This window comes from Ambystoma mexicanum, chromosome 14 (genome assembly GCF_040938575.1).
Source record: "Ambystoma mexicanum isolate Mex_15411 chromosome 14, UKY_AmexF1_1, whole genome shotgun sequence".
Taxonomy (NCBI): Eukaryota; Metazoa; Chordata; class Amphibia; order Caudata; family Ambystomatidae; genus Ambystoma; species Ambystoma mexicanum.
In genome coordinates this window covers 553,275,501-553,294,640 of record NC_090940.1, presented here as the reverse complement: position 1 = coordinate 553,294,640, position 19,140 = coordinate 553,275,501, and positions in this window count along the sequence as shown.

Genomic DNA, 19,140 nt, shown 5'->3' with positions numbered 1-19,140 from the left:
GCATTTCCTTCCCAGGACTCAAGCAAGGCTGACCGTAGAGACAATGATCAAGGTATGTGCAATTCGACCCTCTCCTGCTGGTCCCCCTCTCACCCCGCTCTCCGGGCACACTCACCTGTTTGTCATGGCACACTCACCTGGTTGTCATGGCATGGGTGCAGACCCTGTGGATTCCACTGGTGTTGCGGGTCTCCTGCGGCCGACGCTGGCGGAAGAGCTCACGCATGCGTGCGGAGGGTCGTGCTACGGAGCAGCGTTTGCCAGCCGCAATCCTCACTGTGGGTGGGAGGAAGGGAGAGAGAGAGAGGAGATAGACAGTGACGACGATACGGAGGAGGCAAGAGAGGTTTTTTGTGTACCGATTGAGGAAGTGTCCTTCAAACCTTCAAATCCTGTCACAACAAAAGAAAAAAAAGAAAAAGAGCATGAAATAAATTATACTCACCTAGACAGCGTTGACTCGCCACTATATGTTGACGCTGTGGGTGATTTTTCAGAACCCATTTGGGACATAAGCCGGCCAGAAATCCCAGCAATTCTCTAGATGGCCAAGATTGCCAAGACTTGGAAATGCTAAAAAACCCGACAAAGACGCCGGCCAGCCAATCTCAAGAAACAGTTGTCACTTTTCCTCCAGGAGTCAAATCATTTTTCATTCAAAAAAACAAAATATATATTTACATAGGACAGGAATGCGACCTGCAATGCCATTGAGATGCAAAAGAAAACACATGGCCAAAAACTGAGACACCGAGCCAAATCATTAACTGAAGCAAAATCTATAAGATGTCATTTCAAGACCAAAGAGACTGTAACACAAGAATCAAACAATAAAAATAATAAACCAAGGGAGTGCTACAAACGCCTCTGTTGATCAACAAGTACGGCAGGAAGTATCTGATATTGATCTACTACTGGCATAAGGACGTTGTGATCTGATGTCCATGGCTTACCACAGGACATCATCGAACAAAATACCCGCGTTGTTAACAATATATCAAAGCTCAAGATGACACAGGACCAGGTATGACTTGGAGTGAGAAGCCTAAAACAAACAGAATTCAAAAGCAAGATAGGATTCGAGATACAAACAATGAAAAAAATGAATTACAAGAGGGCTCTCCGGTGGGCACCGAACCGCCTTCTAAAACTTTGACTCCCCAACTTAGGAGAGTTAAACGTACCATTACAGAAGTAGAAACTAACAAATCTACTCTATAAATGGTGCCGGAAAAAAATCAAAATGTGCAAGAGGTGATGAAATTGTTCACTAATCGTCACAGAAAAGCAAGAACAGGGTTTATGGTCATTTCATCTAAAACCATTGCATCTAATGCCATTCCATCGCAATCTTTCCATCTAAAAAATGTCCATCAAATGCATTTTTATTTATTTATTTTATTTTTTGGGGGGTCCCCCAAACACCTGTTTTTAACCCTTTAAAATGCACATAACAAAAATTTACATTTTACCCCCCAAAAACATGCATTAGATGGAAATGACTTAGATGGAAAAATGTTGATGGAATGGTATTAGATGGAATGGGTTTAGATGAATTGACTAGATACCCAAAAACAGGGGATCCATAATTAAAAGGCAATCCTTCACAAGACAACATCGAGGAAGAGAAAACGGAAATCAAGGACTGGAACTAAGTGACACCTCATCATCATCATCAGACATAGAAAGTGAGGAAGAAGAAGAAGCCTCTAAACAAGTTCATCGTCGACTGAAAGATTCAGACAAAAGACAGGAGGCCCCGAAGTATGAAACTCCGCTACCACATGCAGAGCTATGTGCCAACATGCAAGCCACTGTGGGTTCCATGCTAACGATAACGTTAGCACCGTTTCTCAAACTGTACGAAGCTCTTCATGAGAATTACAAAGATCAAACTACGTTGTTGGCACTAATGCAGTCAAAACTGATTTTCGTTGAAGCCTATATTGAAGCCACAAAGGAAAGGAGAGCCCGGGAGAAAGATTCTGAAAATGTAATCTTCAAAAGACTTATTCGTAAGCCTTATCGTAAGACTGTATGAACGTATGAAATTTGAATAGAGTTAATGATCTCTTGCTTTTATGTAAATATTTGTGAAATAAGAAAAAGTGATCAATATTTTAAAGGTTGTAATAAACCACATAAAATATAAATAAAACACTTCTTGATTTAATGGAGGATGCACGGGAAGACAAAAGAGCTTTTTCTGCCCTGCTTCAGTGACACTTTTAACCTCCTAAAAACTGAAACTAATAAAAAAAAAACGGTAGTACAAAGGATAAAATTACCACCATGGACATAAATCAGGCGTTCCAGACTTCTCCATTAGTGAATAACAGTAGAAAAGAAATTGCTACCTCACAGCCAAACAAAACTCCAAAAATAACAGAAGCACTTGTAGTGAACGTCCCAAGCAAGGAGATGACAGGACCAAACCCTGCAGTTTGTCCCGAGCATCAAAAATCGATGCACATTAATAGCATTAACCCTGTGACAGGGCATTTGGATGAGACCCAAATCCCAAAACAAAACAAGGAAATGTACTCCATATTTGAGACAGAGGACCTCAACGATATAAATGGGAAAGAGCTGGGAGCCCGAAGGAAAATGCCGGAGAATCAAAATAAAAAACCTAAAAACTTACCTAAGCCAAAATCAACAAAAAGTAGGGGCAGTCGCAACTTTATCCGTAACCTTAAACCATTTGAAGAACATGCGATTGGAAACGAAGAAATGGTGTCCTCCGTAAAAAATCAAGCAACGGATCAAACAAAAAAACAATATGAAGGAGAACGACAATTTATAACACCGCCGACCACAAGAGAGCCCTTGATGAGAGACTCGGTAGCTCGAGATCAGGATGCATTATTGCTTCTCTCAGTTTACGAAAATGATAGCTTCACGGAGCAAGAAAGTAAAAAATCAAATGAGGACACGCATACAGAGTTGGAAACGCAAGAAGAACAAGAAGTGGCTGACATAGTGGTTCCTCATTTTGTAACTCTAGAAGAAAAAAGGCAGCTTCTACAACAAAAAAACAAACTTGAAAATAAGCAGCAAAAACTGTTCAAAGAAATGCTGATTGATCAGTCAAAATGAGACTGCTCAAAACAAGAGAAGCCCTCTGTGAAGCTACAGCAGTCATATAGAGAATCAAATCAAACGGATCAAAAACAAGCACGCCATGTACGGGCGGCAGTAGGTGAATCACAAACTACACATAAACTCCTACTAGAGCGAGTGTTAAAAGCCAAAGATGGACTGATCCTGAACCGGGCAAACCTTATGAGGCTACTCCACAATGTCCCACAACTACGTGTGGTGGAACGTGAGGACATTAAAATAGTAGCTTTCCCAAATTAATCACAAACAGACCACATCTGTATCCATCTTGCGACTAAAGGTGTCATGAATTTACTGCGCTCGGCTATACATGAGCTTAGAATCCCAGGCTTTGATCTTAAACCTTGCCCTGGTTGGTTAACAGATTATGGTAAACAGCAATATACAGACAAAAAAGAGTCTGTGTATACTCGACCACCACCACAGGACGACATTAATGTCAAACCGATAAGATTTTTGCCCACTCTCCTGCAGGGCCCAAATGCCCTATGCATGATAATAAAAGGCAAACTTGATGACAAGATTGGAACAAAAACAACAGATGAAGTGCCTGTGGTGAGGAAAATCGATATAGAAGAGTCCTGGCGTTGGTTAGCGGAGACAATAGAGTCATCTGGAAAAAATTAGACTGAATGCTTGAACCTGCCACATAGTTTCGGATATCCTCTTGCAACACAAAAGGCTTTAATCATTTATTTGAAAACATCAACCGTGAGCTACTAAGCTCAGATGTTATCTGCTCACAGGAATGCTGGTTGCAGGAGACCCCGTCCCTGGATGGATTCACGTGCCTCCTGAACAAAGCATAAAAAGGCCAAAATGGGAGACCATCGGCAGGTTTATTGACCATCATAAAAAAACAGTTCTTGTGGAACAGTGGTGCGAGTTATGTCACCCTCACCCCTAATCCAAATAGTAATAACCCAAGACGATCAACAATGGATGACAGAAAAAATAACTCGAATAGTATTCAACTTATATTGAAACTTTAAAGCAAAAGATGGAGAAGGTTTTCTTGGAATCAATCACGAAGCAAATAGATGACTAAAGAGCGGAATATCAAACTCCACTGCTCTTCGTTTGTAGTGACCTGAATATAGATTGCTTCAAGAGTCGAAGCTCAGAAGGTTTACCATCTTATAAGCAACAAAAAGAATCCAGAGCAAAAAAATGGATGAATGAGGTGCAAATTTGAGCTCTCCACCTGGTAAACGGTAATGTGCGTGGGGATCTGCAGGGAGCCACAACTTGGTCTTCCTATAATGCTACTGCAAACTTGGATTACTTTTTTGTCGACTTTGCAACCTCTACAACACTAACCTCGCTAAGGATTCTACCAACAACAAAGAGTGATTACAGCCTCCTAATTTTAACCTGCATTGACTCAGACAGACTAAGTCAACTTAAAAGAAAAAGTCAATGCAAACAATGGTCTAAATAAACAGAGATTATCAAAAAGACTGTCCCGCAATTGAAAAGGCCATGAAAAATTGGCAGGAGGTGACAGGTTCTAGCGTTGAATTTGAATCATGCCTGACTGCGTTCAGGGACACTGAGGTGGAAGTCCAGAAAACCAAAGTAACAAGGCTGCACCAATCTAACCCAGAGCGGGTACAAAATAAACAACAACTAGCAAAAGATCTAAGATCCCTACATACAGAACCAGAATCCAGTAATATAGACAAAAGAAAAGCACTAAAGATAACCTATCAGAACTGGGTAAAGTGTCATAGAGCGCAATTATATCAAAAAGATTCAGAATTTATGCTCATGGCAACTGACAACAAGAATGCTAATTTTTTCTGGTTACTAGTAAATAAAAATCTAAGACCACAAGGCTCGGAACAGACCAATCCCATACATGAAAGCCAATTCGTACAGCATTTTCAGAAAATCTATGGACAGACGAATAGTAATGGTAGTCCGCCAAAAGAAGGATAAAAAAACAAATCATGGTCCATAGAATTCTACAAACATGACATTTTGACTCTAATTAACAAGGCCAGCACATCTCGTGCCCCAGGCCCAGACGGCCTAACCAACTCAATTGTAATACAATCTCCTGAATTGTGGGCAGACATGTGCTATGATCTCTTTATAAGAATTATCAGCGGCACACAAATCCCGGAGTCTTCGAAAAAAAGGCGGTAACGATTCCAATATTCAAAAAGGCGACAGAACGAGACTTGAAAAGGATCGTTCGATATCGTTACTGGATGCGCTAAGAAAAATATTCGCCGGCATTCTATTAATAAGATTAAAAGAGTGGATCATAACTTCTGGAAACTACGACCACAGACAAACTGGCTTTGTAGAGAGTGGACTTTGGGTTAAATTTGCTTAAACTTAATTTACTAAAAATGAAAACTCTACATGAGAACCAAAAGTTGTTCCTGACATGTATTGACATGGATGCCGCTTTTGATAGAGTGGACCGAAAAAAAGAGGCAAAAAGGTTGCCGGCAAGATCTTGTGGCGGCTATCTAAGCATTACACACAGGCACCACCATTCAAGTGCGACTAGACGAGAAAGGCAATATAAGCCAGGACATAATAACATCAGGCTTAAAACAAGGGTACCCCCTGGCATCAGTCCTATACAACTTCTACATTTTGGACATCAAGGACAAGCTCGAGCCACCAAGAGCATGCTCGCCTCGACTAGGTGGGATTGCCATAGGTCATCTGCTATATGCAGATGACCTCATCCTCTTGGACACGACCGCACTAGAGCTTCAGCGAAAGCTTGATGTCCTTGAGAAATATGTAGAAGAAAACAAACAGAAAATAAATGCTGCAAAATCTGAAATTTTAATAATCAAAAAAACGCAAGCGAAAGAAAAACAAAACATTTGAATGCTGCGTTGGCAACAACTCCATCCCAATAACTAAAAACACAAAATATCTGGGATCCATAATTAGTGCAGACTGGGGAGACAAACTATAGACTGAACACCTGCAACTTAAAATAGACCAACTAACAGCACAGGCCCTAATACTCAAGAAGAGATTTTACAAATTTTCTATGCAACCCCCTAGTGGACTTTTATAACCTAAAAGTAACCCCGACAATAACTTACGCAGGGGATACAGGCTTGAGAATCCCATGGAAAACGGCTGATAAATTGGATGCAAGGTTTTGGAGAATAGTTCTTAGAATACCAAACTCAGTCCCAATAGACGTGATTCGCCATTAACTGGGCTTACACTCAATGCATGTAACCGTAGTCTGGAAAGCCCTGTCTACATACAGGAAGGTAGAATCATCGGACTGCCCACCGCAACACAAAATCATGAAAACCGGAAATGAGAAATCTCCTTTTTGGCCACTAACTGCGTGGAGAAAGAGATGCATTGTGATCTTGCAGAACTTAAGTGTGAACACAGAAACTCTTCTTAACAATCCAACTCCAGTCTGTCGATTGGGCTCAATCGGAAGGTGTTCGCTCTTCCTCTAAATCCCATACTCTTTCACAAAACGATCTATCCTTCCGGGAAGGATGCCAAAATATTCAAGAAAAAGCTTGAACCAAAAACACAGGGACTTGATCTTACAGCTCAGACTTGACATCCTAAGAACGAAGAAGCAAAACCTAATGAAATACGGACTATCAAGCGACAGCAGATGCCGCTAATGCAGCCAGAAAGAGGAATCGTTACGGCACCTAATCTTGGTTTGTAAAGAACTAAAAACGGAATAACAAAATTGCTACACATGGGGCCTCATTACACGGACGGCGGTAAGGGCACCAGTACCGGTAAACCCTTACCGCCTTACTACGAGGTCCCTTTGCGGGTTGGTACTTTAACGCCTGCTATTTAGCAGGCGTTAAAAACCAACCCGCAAAGGGACCAGGGTGCTAATTACGGTACCGCAATTTGCGGCACCGTAATTAGCGCCTTCCCCATTCCCATAGAGCCCTATGGGGCAAAAATGGGAATGGGGAAGGGCAATGGGGGAAGGGGGAATTACCGCCCCGCCAACCTTGGAATAGGGTGGTAATTCCCCTTTCCTCCAAGGTGGTGCCGGTATTTTACCGCTAATAGCACCTTGGTCCTCCGCCTACCGTGTAATGAGGCCCATGATGCTGACTCCATCATGCGACATAGGGCCTCATTCCGACTCAGGCGTTAAGGGGTTTACGGCGCCGTAAATGGCGCCGACCCTTAACGCCTGATTACAAGGTTCCCTTTGCGGGATGGCTATTTAACGCCTGCTTTTTGCAAGCGTTAAAATCCATGCCACAAAGGGACCTTGGCGATAATTACGGCACCGTAATTTACTGTGCTGTAATTATCGCCTTTCCCCATTCCCATTATGCCCTATGGGGCAAAAATGGGAATGGGGAAGGGGCCATTGGTGAATGGGGAATTACTGCCCCACTCACCTTGGAATGGGGCGGTAATTCCGCCATCCACCATGGCGGAATTGCAACCTTAGCGGCATGGACCATGGTGCTAATAGCACCATGGTCCTCCGCAAAGGTTGTAATGAGGCCCATAGACTCGGATTTATGGTGGGGCGCTCTGTATGATGACCCAAATAAGAAAGCAACCAGAGCTCTAGGCATGGTATCAAGTCATTGCACCGATTGCAAGACCATCGAATGCCTTACCATGGAAACAAATGCATCGAAAAAAAAGCATTGAATGCATTTTTTTAAGGTAAAGTGTTTATTTTAATTATAGTGGGTTTTACAGGTAAAAAAATGAAAAACAAAATGCATCTGATGCTTTTTTTTTCCTATGGTCTTCCATTCGATGCAATGGCTATAAACCCTTAAGCATCTATCTCGAAATGCTGACAAAAGACTCCGAGCTGGAGATGAAGGTTGGCAATAATGAACACTGCTAAAATGAATGCGGAGCCTTCCTTTTTTTTTACACATAACCAAACCCATAGTAAACTGGACATAGTACACTGATGAAACGTTTGACGGGATAATCAAACAGCGCGATGTTACCAGTACCTGGAACGTGAAACGCGCGTTGTCATAATGTATCTTGGGTTTGGCTAAGGGAAGTTTAAAGCAAAAGTTTGGAGTTGTTTACACTAAATGCTTATGAATAAATAAAAAATAAATAAATAAAAATGAATGGACTGGAGACCCTTAAATGGCAGTCTCTGAAGACGCGTAGAGCTAGTGCATTTACTGAAAAGGAATCCGCAGAAGGCCTCCTCCAGGTCACCACTCACAGCCCTTTAAGTTCACAATCGCTTGACTAAAAAGGGGTGAGAACAAAAACATTTGCCCAAGATCGCACAGCACATCAAGTGGTGGAGCAGGCAGAGTTCACCACTCAAGACTCTCAACGAACGCAAGTGGTGACCTCCAAACACATGTAAACAGTGAGTTGGATCCTTTGACACTAGTCAACATGCCAGCCATGTGCGTCCCATCGGTTTTCTTCAAAATACCTAACCGTCAACAACAGAAGAACCACACAAGTCATAAAGCGTGTCTAGCTTCTCTGTAGGAAAGTCTCCATTCATTCTGAGATCAGCTACAGTCCCCCTTCTGTTCTTTAAATCTATTTTATGAGTTTTCTGTCACAAGGGCTCTCTGGAGCGTGACTCGCTTTTCCTCCAGACACATAAGTACAGGGCGGAAGATGAGGCAAGCAGGTGTTTTGGTTGGTCTCAGGATTCTGCCTTTGGACCATACCCAGATGGGTGCGACAGGTGGAGTCACTATACAACAACAAGACAGGCCTTTAAATAGATCCGGTGACACCTACTTTGCCACAACATGAAAGGGCCACTCTTACGGTTCTGCATTTTCCCCACAAGGCCTTTGATGTGTATTCATAGACACTGTCATTTCTTAGGGTCTTCTTGCTCATGTTAGCAGTAGGGGTCTTTCACCTGAGCGTTCCTACATTATAGAGAGGAAACATCTTCCATTTATGCTGTATTGTAACAAAAAGTATTCTCTCTCACTTTCCCTCCTCCCCTCCCTCTTCCATCTCTATTTTTCTATCTCGCTCGTGCCTTCTCCCTATTTCTTTCTGTCTCTCTTCTTACCCGTTTTTTATTTCTATCCCTTTCCTTCTCTTTTTTCTCCATCTATTCCTCTCTTGCGTTCTCGCCCCCTCTTACTCTTTCTCTGTCTTCTGCACATACTTGCTCCCAGAACCTGACCTCCTTTCTCTCGGTGCAAGGGTGGTCTCCTTTGAAAGCCCTGATGAAGGGCTCTTAAGGGGAGTTCCTATTGTTTCTGAATCTGCTCTGGGTGGGGCGGGCTGAGGTTTTTCTCTTGGTTCCACTTCCCGCTTGGCATGGCCATCAGGCTGATGTCTCTGGGTTTTCTAGAGGTCCCAGATATCCCAGGCTTCTCCGGTCTCCAGACCTGCTTCCTTTACCACTGCTTGTTCACCCACTGACTTGCTCCTGTTGAGCTCATTGTCGTCTGCTGGCAAGATCTCTCTGCTGTCACCTCAGTGGTTACACGTTCGATGTCTTCTAGACATGTCTTATAACTGGCTCTTCTCGCCTCAACCTACTTTCTTGGCATCTACGGGCTTCCGTTACGTGCTGCTCACTTGTGAAATTAGTTTTGCTCGAGGGGATCGAATGTGATCCTTCTTTTGTTTCCATTCTTTTGGAAGAAATCCTTGATTAGGTTGCATGTGGTTACACACCCCGGGCTCTAACCACTTTAGCTGCCATTCGATTGGTCCTGATGAGGGGAAAGCCACACCCCTCCTCTTAATGGCTCAGTTGGCAGCTGCCATGGTCTTTGTTAAATCGGCCGCAAATATTCCAGGATACCACCCAACGGGATTATCGTTACTGCAACTCGGTCCACAGTAATATCGCCGCAAATGGGCAGTAACTCGCAAGGCCGCCCAACTCATAGTTGGGCAGAGCAGTACTGTGGCGGTAATAGAGTTACCGCTGCATTTTTACCACTCGGCCCAAGTTGTGATGAGGACCATTGTCTGAACATTTAGAAAATAAAGTGCTGATTGCGAGTTTACCACGCATTCAGGTGCGCCCCAAAATGCTGAATCGCATAATACCGAACAAGGGGATCAGGGGGTGCCTTGTACAGTAAAATGGGCTCTGGGATTATATGGATGGGGGGGGGGATAAAGTTTAAACAAACAACAACAAAATAAGCGACGCAGCGCCAGAAGCTTCCACCCACTTTGGGGTTAGGGAACAGAAGGAGGTAGAACGAGATGCCGGAATTCAGACAGGAACGAAGCAAACAAGTATGGGAAAATGGGTATCTGACACGGGGAAGCGGGAAAGAGTGATCTATTTGATCACTGTGCGCCTCATTTTCGGATTTGGTATTTTCGTATCTGACATTTAGGGGCACGCAGTAATCAGACAGATCCATCTGTGTCTCGGGAGGATAGCTCAATGGCAACGTGCTCGCCTTGGAAGCAAGACAACACGGAGCACCACCGGTTCGAACCCCGGGTCCATGCTTAGAAACCTCTGGGTTTTAAGTGCGTTATAAACCTATCATATCATATCTCATCGCACTGTGCCTCCTGTGCTTTCAAGGCACATTAGCGCCCGTCATCCTAGCTCAACAGCACCACTGATAAACTGCCCAGTCACGCCACGGAGGCAACACCTTATGGTCCTACTGCCCCTATGTTTCCCAGAATGCAGCAGCTGCATAGAACAGCGAGGGGCCGTCTTCCAAGGCCCCTATTTTTGGTTGCTACAGTGGCTGGGCCATACGGCAAGTAACATTTTACGGATCCTGCCTTTCCATGTGGGCCAGTCAGTTTTTTCGGCTTTGATAGTTTGGTGACCCTTGTCCTTGCTGTTGATGCCGATGCCCTAAGGAATAGCCAAGTGCGCCCCCGTGCTCTTGAACTGGCCCTTTTGACTAGCACCCACAATCCTATGGCAGTAGCGTACTGACCAGGGTGGGGGGACCAGTTTGCCCAGGACTGGGGCATTTGGCACCAGTCTCTGGGATTTGTATAAGCAGCTGCTGCCCCAGCAAGTGCAATCAGGGTGTCCCTGCAGGTGGTAGAATGTGACAGGGGTATGGGCCCCTCCTGCACGCCTCAGATCCTGTCATTATGATCAGCAGTGCCCTCTAATATGATATGATAGGTTATTTATGACGCGCTTAGTACCCAGAGCTCTCTAAGCGCGGACCCGGGGACCGAACCTGTTTTGCTCTGAGTCGTCTTGCTTCCAAGGCGAGCGCGTTGCCCCTGAGCTATCCTCCCGTGACAAATGGGCTGCAGTTTACTCAATGGCTGCAATAGATGTAGTTAACAGCGCGCGCGTGTGTGTGCGTGCGTGCGTGCGTGTGTGTGTGTATGGTGATGGATGGGTGGCAGAGAGAGGTGGGGGGGTTAGATTAGATGGGGGACCCCCCATTAAAAAAAGAAATCAGCGAAAATGACTGCGATGCAGACTGCCCAGCTAAAGTGCAAATGGGTAAAGTGGCCGTAGCAAAAATACGCGGAACCTATACCTCTGAGGCAGTTCATGGACAGCTCGATTTGTCCAAGTTCAAGGGTAAAACAATGACCCGGTCTTGGCTCTCAGGCTCTTGCCATGTTGCATTCTGGGACTTGCAGCACTGCATTTACATTACACAGTGGAACGCAAACTGAGAAGTACGGAAGTAACCCTGATTTACGGAACGTTATATTAGAGTTTGGGTTGCACATATTTTTGAGCAACAAGCGTGTGAATTAATGAGTAGGCTCAAGGGGGGAAAGTGGGCAGTGGTCTGTTGGTAGTACTAGCTTTGGTAAGCTTTGGAATTCTCGAACCGAGCAGTTTTCTTGGTATGAGAATATGTGTTTGAATATATTTGGCCGAATGGTACATTTGACCGAATTTGGGCAGTACCATTCGAGCGAATATATTCGAACACATTGGCTAATACATACCGAACATGTGGAGCGGGGGTTGTGGGAGTGTCTCCCGCTCCCCATGTTTGGTACGTAATCGCTTTGGGGGGGCGCTGCGGGTGTGTTCCCCGTTTCCTGAACATTGGAAGCGGGGGACCGCTAAAAAAAAAATAGAAAAGAAAAAGGGACCCTGCGGCGTCAGATCCGACCTGCGGACAAGTTTGAGTGCGTTTCAGTCTCTGAGAACTGATCGCATGCAGGCTGTATTTTTTCGGTCAGTTTGCCGCGATCAGTTCTCAGCCAGCCAAACAGACCCAAACCATTTACTTACCATGTATATTATTGCTGTGCACCCTTGTGGCCCTGTATATGTAGACCTTTAAACCTAATGCTGTATAACAGGGAATGATATAGTAGGGTGATATTAACATCTGTTATTTACAATGCAGTGAGGATGTGACTCAGTGAAGTCTGCTCCTTGCACAGATGCCCTCAACACTGCATGTGTGCCTACAGGGGTCTCTGCCCTGGCAGTCACTAGGTGGTACTTAGGAGACCAGGAGGGTGCCTGGGCTGCAACCACAGCAGGCGCAGGAGGACAGACGCGGGGGCTCCAAAAGTGTGTCCCTCATAACTTCTATGAGATCTTCAGAAGCAGGTCCTTCAGTGTTAGTACAGGTTCAAGTGGTGACAATATGCATTGAGTGAGGAAACATCCAGTGTTGTGGCATCATGAATGACACCAGTATAAATATACGGTGTGTAGATGCACGTTCTTGCTGTGCTATGATGTGTTGAGAGGCCTTATGGTCTGCTTTGTGTAAAACTAAGATGATTTTTTTTTTTTACAGTGGCAATGCTGGCATACAATGTTGGGATTTTCCTCATGACTTACTTTGAGCCTACGAAGATGGTTGGTTAGGTTTCATTCCTTCATTGACAACCTATTGTGAGAAGCAGACCCCCCCTCGCCTCCAAAAAAGGAATTAGGGTTTTTTCCATAGTTTGCCTTCCCATCCTGCTGGCAAACTGGGTATTCCACTGCTGCAAAGACAAGAGTCTCTGCTCCTTGCTACTTGTCTTCGCCTACGCCTGCTACCCCTAATCAGGGTTTGAGCCACCCCCCCAGAAAGGCTTTGGGTGCCAAATTATGTGAAATTAAGCGTAGTGTTGAAGTTAAAAAAAGAAAAACACAACCCAAGGCACAGTGGTGTTTTTGCAAACGGTGTACTCTACATGGTAACACCCACAACAACACACTCAGTCATCCCTGTGTAACCAAAAAGATATATTTGATGGTGTTCCAGGATGGGACTAAGATGGAACGCTCTGGCCCGGTGCTATGATGCAGAGCTTTAAATAATCTTCCAGCTTCATAACGCAGCCACGGAATGCAGATTTGCATCATAAGACAGAGGATTCTAAAGTACACAACAGTGTTAGTGAAGCACAACTTCAAATAACAATGTCAACACATTAACCATAACCCCATCTGCCTCAAAAGAATACCATGGTCTTTGATCTCCCTCCAGTGAGCAATTGTCTTTAATATCCCCTCAGACCCCAAAATCATCTACTCCCCGGCCCCACGCAGGAATACCTATTTGGGCAAACTTTGGCAAGAAAGCAGTCCAGCAGAAGCCATGCATGGGGAAGGGCAACCAATTTTGTTTGCACGTTTTAGCATTCTAGGAAATGTCGCTCTGCATGCCTTCCAAAAGAAAAGAAATATTGCATAGCTAATCTTATGCCCTCCAGCCAGGGGCCAAGCCCTAAACAAAAAGTGGGGGGGATCAATAACATAGCAATCGAATGTGGCGTCACCAGAAATTAGCATATCAAGGTGCCCTCTGAAAAAAGTGGGGGGACTCCTGAAAAAAAGTGAGGGGGGACTCCGACCACCCGCGTGTATCCTCGACTTGACAAGCATGGCCGAATGGGGGAGGGAACTACTATTATTCGGGTATATAATGAGCGTGGACCCAGATTCAGGAAGCAACGGAGCGCTTTACAATCATGGGCGGAAGAGCACAGTGAGGGAAGCAGAGAAATAAGGGAGCAGGGAGCTATGAGGGGAGGGCGAGGGTGGGCAATTGGCAGCAAGGGATCTACCAGCAGCCCGAGGGGGTAGACAGTGGGGTGCAGATCACAGCGTCTCGGAAGGGTGGGGGGTGCATTTTGTGTGGACTTAGTTGTTAGAGCGGAGATATTTCTATGGAAACTTTCTATGGAAAAAGTCCTGTTTTGGTGTGGGAGAATCTGGCGTTCACAGATTGTGTCAGAGAAGGAAGCAAGACTCGGTCAGTTCAGGAATCTGCTTGTTCAACATTTTATAGCCTGGGGCCAGCAAGCCAAACTCAAAAACAAAACAGGAAGCAGTGTCCCTTCAGGAAATGACGACAAAAGACTTTTGAGACAATTGACATCATAGAAAGTGGCAATGAATTTGCCCTGGAAATGATGTTTAATAGCCAAAATAATATAAAAGCAATGGGACATTAGCACAGCCTATCAGGTGCAGGTATTGCTGTTATACTCCAAATGCCTCATTAATGCCATCCTTGCCAGTTAATACCTCATTTTATGGGTAGGTACTATGTGTGATTTCTGCATGCCACTTTCCCCAAATACAATCTTCCTGCGGCACCTTTGCCTTCCTGCGTCATGCCGCATTGACTTTCCCGGTGCGCCTCGTCCAAGTCCACTTAACATAAAGGGCCTGATTCATGGAAGTGTTTTATTATGATATGATGGATTATAACGCGCTTAACACCAAGAGGTTTCTAAGCGCGGACTGGATTCAACCAGTGTTACTCGTGAAATCTTGCTTCCAAGGAGAGCACGTTGCCGCTGAGCTATCCTCCCGAGACAAATGGCGCAATCCCGTAGAAAAACAGTCTGTGAATCAGACCCATAATATGAGAAAGGACCACACAACCCCAACTTCTTCTCCATCCGCCCTTTCCCTGTGGACGCCGTTTCCCACGCACTTTCTTGAGATGCTGCAACTCCCTCTCCATCGCCCACTCCTCCTCACTTCCACCCTCCATCTGCCCCGATTCCTTCTTACTTGGCCCAGGATTACTCTGCTCGTCACCCCTTTACCGCCACCATCACACACTGCCACCACCATTCGTTCTTCTATTCTCAAAAAGACATGGGTGATAAGCGTACACTTCCCACGCGCAGAAAGTGTCATTCCACACCTGTGTATGGGCTGTCATCATATAAGAAATAGTGCCTCAATTTCCTCGGCAATGTTCTCTAATGCCAGTTAAGGCCCCAGAAACCTGCTATTGTGACTATATGTAAGGTGCGGGTGCCGTGATAATATTCAAAGTGTAGCCTCAAGTGCAACAGAAATGACACCTAACACTAGTTAATCCCTCATTCCCCTGGTACAATCTCCAAGGTGCAGACTTGCAAGCCCATATACTCAGCAGAGCCTCAACTACCCTCGCAACATTACATAAAGCTAGTGACTGGTTCATATGCGTGGGAAAGTCACTACCAATTCCGATTGGGTAATAATAGCAATGTATGTAAATATGTCCCATGTAAAGCGCTTTAGATAAAAGCGCTATACGAAAAACAAATTATTATTGAATGTAGGGTACAGCCCCACACGTCCGAGTGCTGGGCCCAACATTTCTGGGGCCCATTCAGCTCTTGATTTTAGCCCGTAAGAGTGCAGTCGGCTAAAAGAACAACAGCTACCAGGAGCTGCTTTTAACTCTAGGTCAACTGGTGCCATACAAACAAGCCTAAGTGCCAACAACACTTTATATAGAGGAACATTTGGGGACAATAAGTGCCAGGGACGAGTATGCTCGTCCTTTTTGCATAGACTTGCATAATACCCTGGCACTTAAGGGGCATTCTGGGCCACATAGAAAAGCCAAAAGGTTATAGGTTACATCTCCAGTGCAATTTAGATTTGCGGAGTGCTACGTCCTAGTTCCTTGTTCTCAAGCGGTAGCGCCAGCTTAATGGCCGATGCCTGGAGCCCAAGAGCTGCTTTTACCTTTGGGCCGGAGGATACCTCAGGGTCAACCTGTTTTTTTCTTGGAAGCAAGACAACGCAGAGCAACACAGGTTCGAAATTCCGGCCCTGCCCTTAAAGATTGGCCTCCGGTATTAAGCGTGATGTACAAGATTAATGAATTCGCTTCTGCTTATCAAACTGTTCATTCTATAACTGCGACATTACATACAGCAGGGGCTGCCTTGAGTCCCCCTAATACCTCCATCCATGAAAGTGAAAGCCTCATATCGGTCCTTCCTCTCCTCCTTTTGCTCCTTTCTCATTCATCCCACAGACTGGTTGATGCCCTGGGCCACATCACAGTTCGCTCCCACGCAGACACGGCCTCAGCGGCCACTGTGGTGATAGCTCATGCAGCATAAAAGCAATATATCCGAACATAACATATGTCTGGTACAGTCACACTGTGTGAGGTCTGGTCTCATTGTCAAACTAGAAATTATATCGTGCCTCCTATTGTTATGAATATATGTATATTGGCCTACGCCAAGCTGCTAACAAGCTGCTTATAAACTACATGTGAATGAACTCGCATTGCAAGGTCCTGACCTTAGAAACCATGTAAACTGTCATTTTGGGTCAAGCCGCCATTTTAGGTTTTCTTGCTCTATAAAGTCACCATGTGAGCTAAAATGGTAGCCTATGTTATTCAGAATAGAACTCGATTGTCATGACCTCTGCACAGCTAATGTATAACTTGCCTGCAGGCCACTTGTTAGGGTCATGAGCTGAGACCTTGTCCTTCTGCTGACCTGTGTGCCATGGATTACCTGTATCACCGAAACTGATCTATAATTGAATGAGAACACCTGCTTAACTATATTGTATAAATTAAGTCCCGCATTGTAATGTTAGGCCTAGAGCATAAATTATTACCATTTCTTCTTGTTAATGTATAAACCTATGATGAACTAGATTTGACCTGGCAAGGGACCCTAGAGCAGTAACTTATTTATGGAATGGTTAACCTGCAGAAAGACTGGACAACAGGCTGGAGAAATGTATAAAAGCCTGACTGTTTCAATGAATATTTGCACTCATTGAGCACACCGAACCACGCCGGAGTTCACTGTGTTGTACTGAGGGTCAATAGCTATCTGAATTTTGTTCTGTTCTTTTGTAACTGGATTCAGTATAAAATAAAGTGCTTTGTATGTTCCTTTGTAACCTGTGTTTGGTGTGTTTCCTTTTTGGTTACCCAGCCTCATATTATTTCCTTGTTTTCACAGTTGGCGCCCGGAATAGGGACCCTCAAGATTGATGCCGGATTATTGAAGATTGACGCACGCTATCGGACCGGGATCGGACGGTGTGACATAACGGGCCCGACTGAACGAGACGCGACACCTCAACAGCGCTTCACGATCCGTTTCCTGGACGATAGCTGTGTGGTCTGAGACAGCATCTTGACGAGGGTCAATTTTTTGAGGCGGGCCGATTTGCCGAAATCACCATACACAAGGTAAAATTCGTTAGGTAAGTCCTTTGTAAACCGATCCGTCCTCCTTAGGTTTGGTCAGGTGAGTCGTTACCCGACTCTTAATTCAACCCTGACAATTTGAATTTGGCCCATTGTATCTGCAGACACAATTATTGACCAGGTAACACCGAGTATTTGAGAAATGCCTTGGAAATTGTCTAGCTGCTTTAGGGCATTATTCCGCAGTGATAGACAATCTTCGGAATTTAGCCGTCCGGCACCACAGGAGGGGTCACCGGCATGTACTATGTACTGTAAGCATGGCATTGGAAGTGTAGTATTTAATAAAATTTGGCACAGACAAACCAGACATGCCTCCGAACTTCAGTGGCCAGTCAATGGTAGTTTTGAGATCCCTCGTATTGAATATTTAGAGTCAGTCTTGTTAAAAAAGAAGGCCAGACCTGCAGCATTTGATGTTTTGCAAAATTGGAAAAGAGAAGCATTGCAGCAGCTTAAAAGTAGGGAAAAACATGTGCGCTGTCATAAAACAAACGCTGAAAAGGCGTTGTTATATGATCAGGACAAACAGTCTGAGTCGGTTAGGAATATGGACAGGGCTTTCTCACTCGGTATTCAGAAAATCTATCCTTCTAAAGATCTTCATGTTTCTGATGAGTTTATCGACAAATTGTTAAATGAACGAAGGCCTGGTGCCTCTGCACCACCTCCGTATGTTCCTCTTCCTCCTGCTGTACCTCTTCCTGCTGTTGTTCCTGCTCTTCCTGCTCAACCTGTTGTTCCTATTCCTCCGGTTGGTGTTCCTCCACCTGCTCCTCTGCCTCTTCCCATTGCACCAGTAATAGTACCTCCATTGAATTTGCCTGCACCCTCACTCCCAAGTAGTTCTGTACCGCTTGTAGTTGATCAGGGTGCGGGGTCGAGGATTGTTACTCGTAATACTGTTCCTACAGAAAAGAAACAGGATTTGTTTGCATGGGCTAAGCATTGTATGGAGAGAGATGATCGAGCTAATGTTCTTGCCACACTTTCTAATATGGATAATTTTCCTGAGAAAAATGTTTTCATTGAAGGTTTAGGGATTCATTTATGTGTAATGTGGGGTAAATTAAATAATGCAGACCTCCCACAAGGGTTGAGGGACCTGAATACTTTAGCGTTTTCAAGAGAGACTGTGGAGAAGGTACATGAGCATGTTGAGAGGATATTCGAGTATAGAAAGGAGTTGGAAAGGTTACGGAATGAGGATGACGAAGGAGAAAGTATGTATGTACAGAAACGATTTCTTCCGTGTCGTAAATTGACATCTGAGGAGGCGCGAATTTGTACAAAAGATGCGATTAGATAGATTTCAGACATATCGATAACTCCAGTTGAGGTATATGACACATACAGTCAATATACGCTAGAAATGCAGAGGAAAGTGATACAGGTAATGGTAGAGTACCTGCAGGATGAATGTTTAAAGAGAAAGGTTAGTTGTCCCACAGAATTATTGAGCATTTATAAGAGAGCTTTTTCACTTGACACTTCTTCAACTGCTTCAGCGCTCGACTTAGCTCTGTTGCTTAGTAAGCGTTCGGAGTTGCCTACATCTCAGTTGCCTATGAGAGAGGTTCCTCCGACATTTGTCCCGAAGGTTGAGATTCCTGGTAATGCTGCAGCAGGTACACCTGCTGTGGACATTCCT